A 9,137-nucleotide genomic window follows, 5' to 3' on the forward strand; every position below is an offset into this window, starting at 1 on the left:
ACCTGTTGGATGATGCAATCTTCCATGCAATGATCTTTATCCTTTTGGCCAAAAAACCATTCTTTGGACATTAATTTCTCTGCAGCAAGACTTGCGTATTTGTTTGGTAAGTTTCTTAAAGGCCTCCACATCCGAGCTATCATCTCTTTTTTCTCAATCTTCTTTGCCTTGTCTTTAATCAATGATGGAGCCTCATATGTGACATCTCCTTTCTCACATGCAAGACACACATCTTTGATCTGATAAAAAACTTCATCACTACGGAAAAGTATGCTTGTGTAGTCTTGATACCTATCCCTTACTGTCTTAAAGCTTGTAATCACCTCTGCTCTTTCCTGCTTTCCCCTTGGTACAATGGCACTCAAGCATGTGTAGAAGTCAACAAGATTATCCGCTTCCACTTTAGTTGCAGTTCTTTTGAGAGTGATCAAAGGAGAATGAAAAGCTCTCCATATGGCCCTAGCTTTGAGCAGCATCTCTGAAGTGGAGGTGATTTTTCGTAGTGCATAAATGTCATGATTAAGTCTTTTTGACTCAATCAAATATTTTTTCTCGTTCTTGAAGATACAAATGCATGCAGAATAGTAGTGAAATTGAGGCACACTCGTGAAGGTTTGATAAGTAATTTCTCCTTTCTTGTATGCATCTCTAGAGTGCTCATTACAAGCATAGGCATAGTGCTGACCATCTATTGCCTCAAATGTGCAATGAGCTAAGAAATTTCTCTTGGCATCCTTTATATGTCGTTCTGGATCATTCACTGAACTCTGTCCTTCTTGAAGTGAGGGAACTTGTTTTCTGAGGAACTTAGTGAATTGCATCTCAAAATCTATAGGCTAAGAGAAATTGATGGATTGACTATAATCTCCCATGATTGGCCAAAATGCTCTTGGACGGAGTACCAAATTAGAAACAACTGGTTTTTTTCCATCAATCAAAGCCTGAAAAATCCTTTCAGCATAGACTATATGTAAGGTCCTACTGTTGGTGAAGACACTTGCTTTAACCACCATTGAAGCATGTATAACTTGAGTCTTTTGGCCCCATATATATCCTAGATCCTCATCTGTCACAGCCTCATTCAAGCGAAGATTTAGGTTCTTCATTGATAACATTTCTGCTTCTAGATCTAACTCCATTTCAAGACCCTCCGCATCCTCTTTGTGTTCTTCCTCTTCTCTTCTTTGCCCTTTCTTTGTATATAAACGAACTCTTTTTCGAGTTATAGGACTTGGAACTGTAGCTCGTGAAGTACTTGCCTTTTGCATTTGACGTCGAGGTTTATTTTTTAGGGGCTCTATGTGAACCGCTTTAGATCGCCCTACTTCTTCTTCTATTACCTCAACTTCAGGTATACTTAAGGGCTTCACTTGTTCTGTTATTCCATCAACTTCATGAGTTACACCATCTAAGTGAGTAATACCATGAACAAGAGATGTGTGTGCATGTCTTGTCTTATCTGATGCATGTCGTGTCTCACTCAATTCAATTTCTGTCTGAGATGCATGTGCATGTCCTGTATTATCTAATGCATGTCCTGTCTCCACCAATTCAATTCTTGTCTCAGATGTAGATCCCTTGTAAGCATCCACGTGTACAAGACCCTCATCCATTGCTACAATGTGTTCTATCTCATCCACTCCAGTTCCTCTCTCATTTGTATTACCATGAACCAAGTCTACATGGCATGTCTCATCACTTCCTTTCTCATGTGTGGATTCTTGCACCTTAGGTCCCTCCAATGAAGTTGAACCTTGTTCAATGACACCCTAAAAGTATTCAAGGATAATCTTTGACTACATTTTTCTTGCTTCCTCAATGGGAAATTCCTCCCACACATGTTGGAGGATCTCCAATGTAGGAACCAATTCAGGAAATCTAGGTGCTTTTGGCGGCAGCATCACAAAGTGCATTGCATCTTTCTTAGAAATAAGAAATGATCCGTTTCTCATTCTTGACTTTGTGTAAATCATCATTGTACAGCTATCTTTTTCAATTTTTATTCCTAGTAAGGTGCCCCCTTAAATCAAATTGCTCTTTGAGAAAGATACATTTGATGCCCACTCATCTTTCTCCAACTCTCTCTTTGTCATCACTAGAATGAGATTTCCTTTACTTAAGACCAAGAACCATGCTTTCTTTGTTGTGTCAACAATGGTCCAATTTGTGAAGTCCTTTGGGGCATAAATTCTTCCATTGTATTTCAATGTCATACCATTGACAAATGCTGTAGCCTCAAGATCGATCCTATATTCAAGCACAACACAAATTTTAGGTACTTTGACAAACTACAATTACTTTGAAAAATCAAAAGTACAATGAGTCTATTAATACACCTCAAGTTTTTATTCTTCCCAATCGTATAAGGCTTTACAAGGCTTAGAGCATAAATGTGAAAAAAAATAAGGATTTACAATGATCTCCGAATACAAATTTGAAGTCTGTCAGATATAAGTGCAAAATGCTCTGTCAACTCCCGCAACTGATATAAGTGTAAAATGCTCTGTCAACTCCCACAACTGGTACAAATATAATCTGCTATGTCTAGTCCCTTAACTGATTCAACTGTAATCTGTCATGTCCACTGATACAACTTTCAATCATCTTGAAAGTTTAAAAACCTTAATCGTTGCTTAAATGGTAGGGTTGTTGTGAGTGTGAAACCGAATGTGAACGAATGGACTGACTCCGATTAGGAACTAATCGAGAAATTTTGAGCATGGCTTTGATTGGTTTTTTTGGAGTTCTCTCCTCTAAGGACAAACTAATCTATGCTAATCTAGACTACACCAACCGTCGAAGCAAAGAAAAGCAAGAAATAATTTCTTTTCCACTGTTCTTTTTAATATCCTTAGGTTGCGAATTAAAAGCAAAAAATAATCTATTTTCCATTATTCTTTTTAATACACTTAGGTTGCGAGTTTAAAAAAGATAAAATTTATATTTTCAAAAACTAATTTACTTACAACTCATAAGAATTGAACATTCACATTAATAAGAAGTTAAAATCTTAATAAATTTGAATTTAAATAATAAAAACTAGAAATTTAATTTGACTCCAAACCCTGAACCCTAAACCCTAAACCTAAATCTTGAAACCCTAAACCCTAAACTCCCAAACCTTAAACCCTAACTCCCAAACCTTAAAACCCTAGAACCTAACCCCAAAACCCTAAACCCTAAACCCAAACCTCAAAACCCTAAACCCTAAATCCAAACCTCAAAACCCTAAACCCTGAACCTTAAACCCAAACCCGCAAACCCTAAACCCTAACCCCCAAATCCTAAACCCTAATCCCTAAACCCTGAATTCCAAAACCTAAACCCTAGACCCTAAATGCTAACCCCCAAATACTAACGCCCTAAACACTAACCCCAAACCCAAACCCTAAACTGTAAACCCCTAATCCCTAACCCCAAACCCTAAGCCCTGACTCCGAAACCCTAAACCCTCATCCCCAAACCTTAAACCCAAACCCCCAAACTCTTTTTTAATTCAAATTAATTTAACTTAATTCACAATCATGAGAAGTTTAAACTTTGACAAAGTAAATTCTTATTAGTTTGAAATCACAAAATTTGAAACATAAATAAATTCAATTTAGCTTAAAGTTTATGAATAAATAAAGTAAAATTAAGAAAATAAGACTTAAAATTTTGAAATCACAAATTTTGAAATATAAATAAATTCAATTTAACTTAAAGTTTATGAAAAAATAACGTAAAATTAAGAAAATAAGACTTAAAATTAAAATTTTAATATTTACCTAGAAGAATATATTAATTCTCCATAAAAAGAAATAAATTAAAGTAATAATAACGAATGTAAGTTAAACTACTTTTAAAATTTTAAAAAATGTAATAAAATTAAAATTATACTTTCTATATTCCAAAACAAAATGCATTTTTGTAAACTATATTTCAGAAAATTTAATTGAGAAATTAAACTAGTAAATTGAAAATGGAAGTGAAACTCATTTTAAATCCAAAAACAAAGGAAATTTTAAAATTCAAGTTTCCACAAGTTTTCCTTTTCGCACACGTTTGTCTTTTCACACTTTTCAAGTTTCCACACGTTTGTCTTTTCAAACACAAGGTTGTCTTTTATCACAATTTTCAAGTTTTCACACGTTTATCTTTTCAAACACAAGGATTCATAGTTTAAAAAGAGGCAGGAAATTTGAAATTCAAGTTTCCACATGTTTCTCTTTTCAAACACCAAGGTTTATAGTTTTATTTGTTTAAGTTTTGACTAAATCACACACCAATCTCCTCTAATATGCCTCATTGATCGTAGCTCCCAAACTCTTCCATCAAAACATCTCTCCTTTATCTCTCCTTGATCATCACCCACTCATTTCTCCTCCTCATTGGTAAGATTTTCTATCTCGATCGTACTTTCTCTTATGTCCTCCCTCTCTAAATTTTCATCAAACACCAAGGTTTATAGTTTTGTTTGTTTAAGTTTCGACTAAATCACACACCAATCTCTTCTAATATGCCTCATTAATCATAGCTCCCAAATTCTTCCATCAAAACATCTCTCCTTTATCTCTCCTTGATCATCGCCCACTCATTTGTGGGAGTGTTGAGATATCGAGCTCCACTCGTGATATGCCAAGGTGACCGTTGTGCATTTATGTCACTGACTTGTTAGCTGCAGATGCGGTTGGTACACTCACCATGAATAATAGCTGCATGACAGCTATCTTTATGTACTCTACTTAGTGGCTTAGTTAGTATGCCACCTAGATTAGCTGAGTTTGGTTTGAGACCTACATATAGGATTGATCTATTCCTTTTGTACTAAGAGAGAGTTCTTTTGGCTTTCACAACTAAGAAAAGGAAAACTATTTTTAGCCTACACCTATGTGTGTATTCCCCCATTATGTATGTGAGAAAGCTACAAGTGAGACTCCTTACTTCTCTCCCACTCTCTTCACAATGGAGATGTCGGATCCAATTGATCTAGATGAATCTAGCGAAGAAGATGAAGATCACAATATGAGCCAAGAGGAAGATGCACATAATGACATCGTACGTGAGGAAGATGGAGATCACGATATTGAGGAAGAAGATGACGATCATCAAGAATCACCACACTTTATTGAAGAAGATGATCAAGTACTCTTAGGTGAACGTACGATGCTAGAGTATGATGATGATATGATGATGATATAAGAGATCAACTAGGTATAGAGCTAGAGATAGACTTGTTTAGCACGTCAGACTTGGCTCAAGAGATGAAACCGTTGATGTAAATGCTCTTCATTGATTTTTTTCATCTCAAAGTTGGACATGAATATATGAGCTTCAAATGCTTGATGTACATGCTCTCATACTTTTATTCTCTCAAAAGATCAAACGTGTATGAAATTTTAAAAAATTTTGTCATTGGAAAAAACTATCTTTTAAGGTCAGTATGGGAAAAAATACTCTCTGTAAAACATCGCTATGAAAAACTATCTTAGTGTCACTATATAACGACCATTACCAATCTGATAAAAGTCACTATATAGCAACTTTAGCAAATGTCACTATATAGCAACGTTTTACTAAAGTCACTATATAGCAACCATTAACGAAGTCCACTTGATGTACATGCTCTCATACTTTTATTCTCTCAAAAGATCAAACGTGTATGAAATTTTAAAAAATTTTGTCATTGGAAAAAACTATCTTTTAAGGTCGGTATGGGAAAAAATACTCTCTGTAAAACATCGCTATGAAAAACTATCTTAGTGTCACTATATAACGACCATTACCAATCTGATAAAAGTCACTATATAGCAACTTTAGCAAATGTCACTATATAGCGACGTTTTACTAAAGTCACTATATAGCAACCATTAACGAAGCAAGAACGAAGCCCACATCTTATACCGACGATTAGCACCCCGCGCATGATAAACGTCGGTACTTAAGTGTCGCAATAAGATCCGTGTGTAGTAGTATAAGGGGCCATTGGAATTAATGCACTCTGATGTGTGGACTACTAAAGCTGCATCTATTGGAGGCTGTCATTATTTTGTCACTTTCATTGATGACTACAGCATAAAAGTTTCAGTGTATTTTATGAAAAAGAAAAGTGGTGTTTGGGCATTTCAAAGCTTTTAAAGCTATGGTTGAAAAAGAAACATGCCTGCAAATAAATGGCCTAAGGTCAGATGGAGGGGGAGAGTACCTCTCAAATGAAGTTGCAAGTTTCCTACAGGAGCATGGCATAAAGCAGCAATATTCATGCAGTCATACCCCACAGCAAAATGGACTTGCAGAAAGGAAAAACAGGCATATTGGAGAGGTATCTCGTGCCATGCTCAATGAAAAAGACCTACCAGATTATTATTGGGCTGAAGCAGTTGCTACAACAGTCTACATAATGAACACGACTCCCACTACAGCAATACATGGCATGATGCTAGAGGAGAGGTATATTGGTAGGAAACCATATATTTCTCATCTAGCATCTATTATCCAGCATCCATGGGACAAACGGAGCAGACCAATGGCCTCCTTTGTAAATCCATGGGAAAAATGGCCACAAGGAACATGAGCCAATGGGATCAGAAGGTCACTGAAGTTGTGTGGGCTTACAACATCACTCATAAAACATCTACAGGCCACACTCCATTTGAGTTGGTGTACGGTACTGAGGCAGTTTTACCCCTAGAGATAGAGATCCTCACCTTGAGATTGGAACAAGAATAGAGGATGATAGAAGATGAACATGTAGAGGCCAGGTTGGTACAACTTGAGAAGTTAGATGAAACCCGACGCCTTGCACTACATCAAATAGAAATCCAAAAGAATCAACAAAAGGCCCGCTTGGATGCTAAAATTCGCAAGGGATGGGAAAGAAACTTTGTTGAGGGGGATGTTGTGTTATGCTTTGATAACAGATTGGACCACCAAATGGATAAGAAGTTACTGCCACTGTGGACTAGTCTATACAAAGTCATCAAGCAATGTACAATGGGTCTGTACAAGTTCAGGAGCTGCATGAGCCATATGGCAGAAAGGTGATCAACAAGCATTATCTCAAGCCCTTCTTTGTGCATGATGGTCCCACGCATGGAAATGCTATGCATTCCCTACCTCAGGGGGGAACTGTTGATAAATTTAACCAAAGTAAAAAGCATAAATATGTGTGTGTGCTTGTATGTGTGGCAATAGTATAATAAAATATGGTGTGCATAAGGCCCAGGGTTGAGGTGGCAGGGCATGACCATGTGCCACCCTTCCACATAAGAGGACCCATAAGGTGTGTTGTACATAATCCATGGTAGTTATATTATAAAATGTTAAGGTGGCATGGTTTCTCCATGTACCACCCCTCCACCTAGGCCGTCCCATGCCTACATTTAGTGAGATATGGCCCAAGGACCATGGGAGAAGTAATATAAAATAGGTGGAGATGGATATTATATTGGATTATTCCCTCCATGTAGGATAGGCCCATGTGGGGGGGGTGTAGAAAGTCCAAGAATGCAAGTTAAATAATGGGAAAGTAGGATGAGGTGGCAAGATTCCTTGTGCCAACCCTCCACTTGTCCTCCTAGATGTTTGAACGTATTATAAAATTGGGAAGAAACCAAGGGACTATCTTAGACTTTGGATTTGGGGGTTGATTTATGTGGAAAAATGAGGCAAAGGGTTGTCGCACACAATTGAGAGTGCATAATCGCCTAGCCCATATGGGAGACTCTTCCACACACACCATGCATGTGGGAGGATGCATTTATTGGGAGAGACCCCCTATCTTGGCTATAAAAGGAGGGGGCTATTCCTTGATGGGACACGCTCATTCTTGTAAAGCCACTTAGCTAGACTTACTTTGATTCCCCCCCCCCCCCCATCCTTCCTTTCCAATAAAGCATGACTCTCTTCCCTTGATGTCTCCATCTCTACATTCCACCTCCCATCATGTACATGCTCCTCTTCCCCCTCTTCCTTCCCCCTTGTGCCATAGTCCCCCTCTTCATTCCCACCCCTCTTAATCCCTTTTCCCCACCTATGTTAATGCTTCTTTCCTCACGTTTCCTTTTCCTCCATGGCCCTCGAGCATCGCCATGCCTAGCATCTAGCCTCATGCATTGATTTCTTTTCTACACAAAATTTACACATATTATGATGTACAAGGTTGATCTACAAATAATTCATAGTTTATGTATATCACATGTGCATCCCTTTCACATTTGAATGCATGGGTATTCACAAAATATACACATATTATACTCCAATATCTATTACAAAAAAACAACCTTATCTATTATGTCCTTTTCTAGTTACTTAAAACCAATAAGAACCAATGTCACTCTTAAGATTTTAGAGGAAATTTTATAACAGATATGGGTTATCCTTATATAAGACACTAGTATAACATAGTGGCTAGTGTTCAACACCTTCCCCCGATGATTTCCATGCCTTATGTGCGTGTAGCTCAAAAATATTTATGCCACCAAATTTGTTAGTAAACAAGTCAATATATATGTCAGTGAATGTCGATACATTCATTGGTATTCCTGTTGGTATGGTGAGCTATGTGTGTGTGTGTGTGTGTGTGTGTGTGGTGTAGAGCACATATGAACAAGCATACTATCTCTAGCATCACCAACAAAAAATACAAACATATTTTCAATAGGACAAAAGATCAAATTGACATGCAGCTTTTATCATTTTGAAGATAAACATTTTAAGAACATGTACATCAATTTTTGGATCAAATTTTTCATATAGTCATGATATAACTTAGTATTATACAAATTAAGATATGGGTGTTGTTATGGGTGCCCATTCCAATGGTAGCACTCCCAAAAAAATTATAGAGAATCTTTTGCAATAGGACCCACATTCATTTTGATCTATAACTTTAATCATGATAAAGATAAAGAATTTAAGAAATATACACCACGTTTTATATCAAAATACTAATATATTCATGATGAACGTAATATACAAATTTTGATGTATTACAAGTATGCAAGTGAAAGGACCAATGATACGAAAAACTCTCCATGGTAAAAGAATTAATTAGTAGCATTTACATCAAAGGGTGCTATATAATTCTATCTCTAGCTCTATTCCCAACTCACCTATGTCATTAGGGTGTTGAGAAACCATCTCAGCATCATGTGTTT

Source organism: Dipteris shenzhenensis, chromosome 21, assembly GCF_047967505.1.
Source record: "Dipteris shenzhenensis isolate YYH24624 ecotype China chromosome 21, Dip_SZ_1.0, whole genome shotgun sequence".
Taxonomy (NCBI): domain Eukaryota; kingdom Viridiplantae; phylum Streptophyta; class Polypodiopsida; order Gleicheniales; family Dipteridaceae; genus Dipteris; species Dipteris shenzhenensis.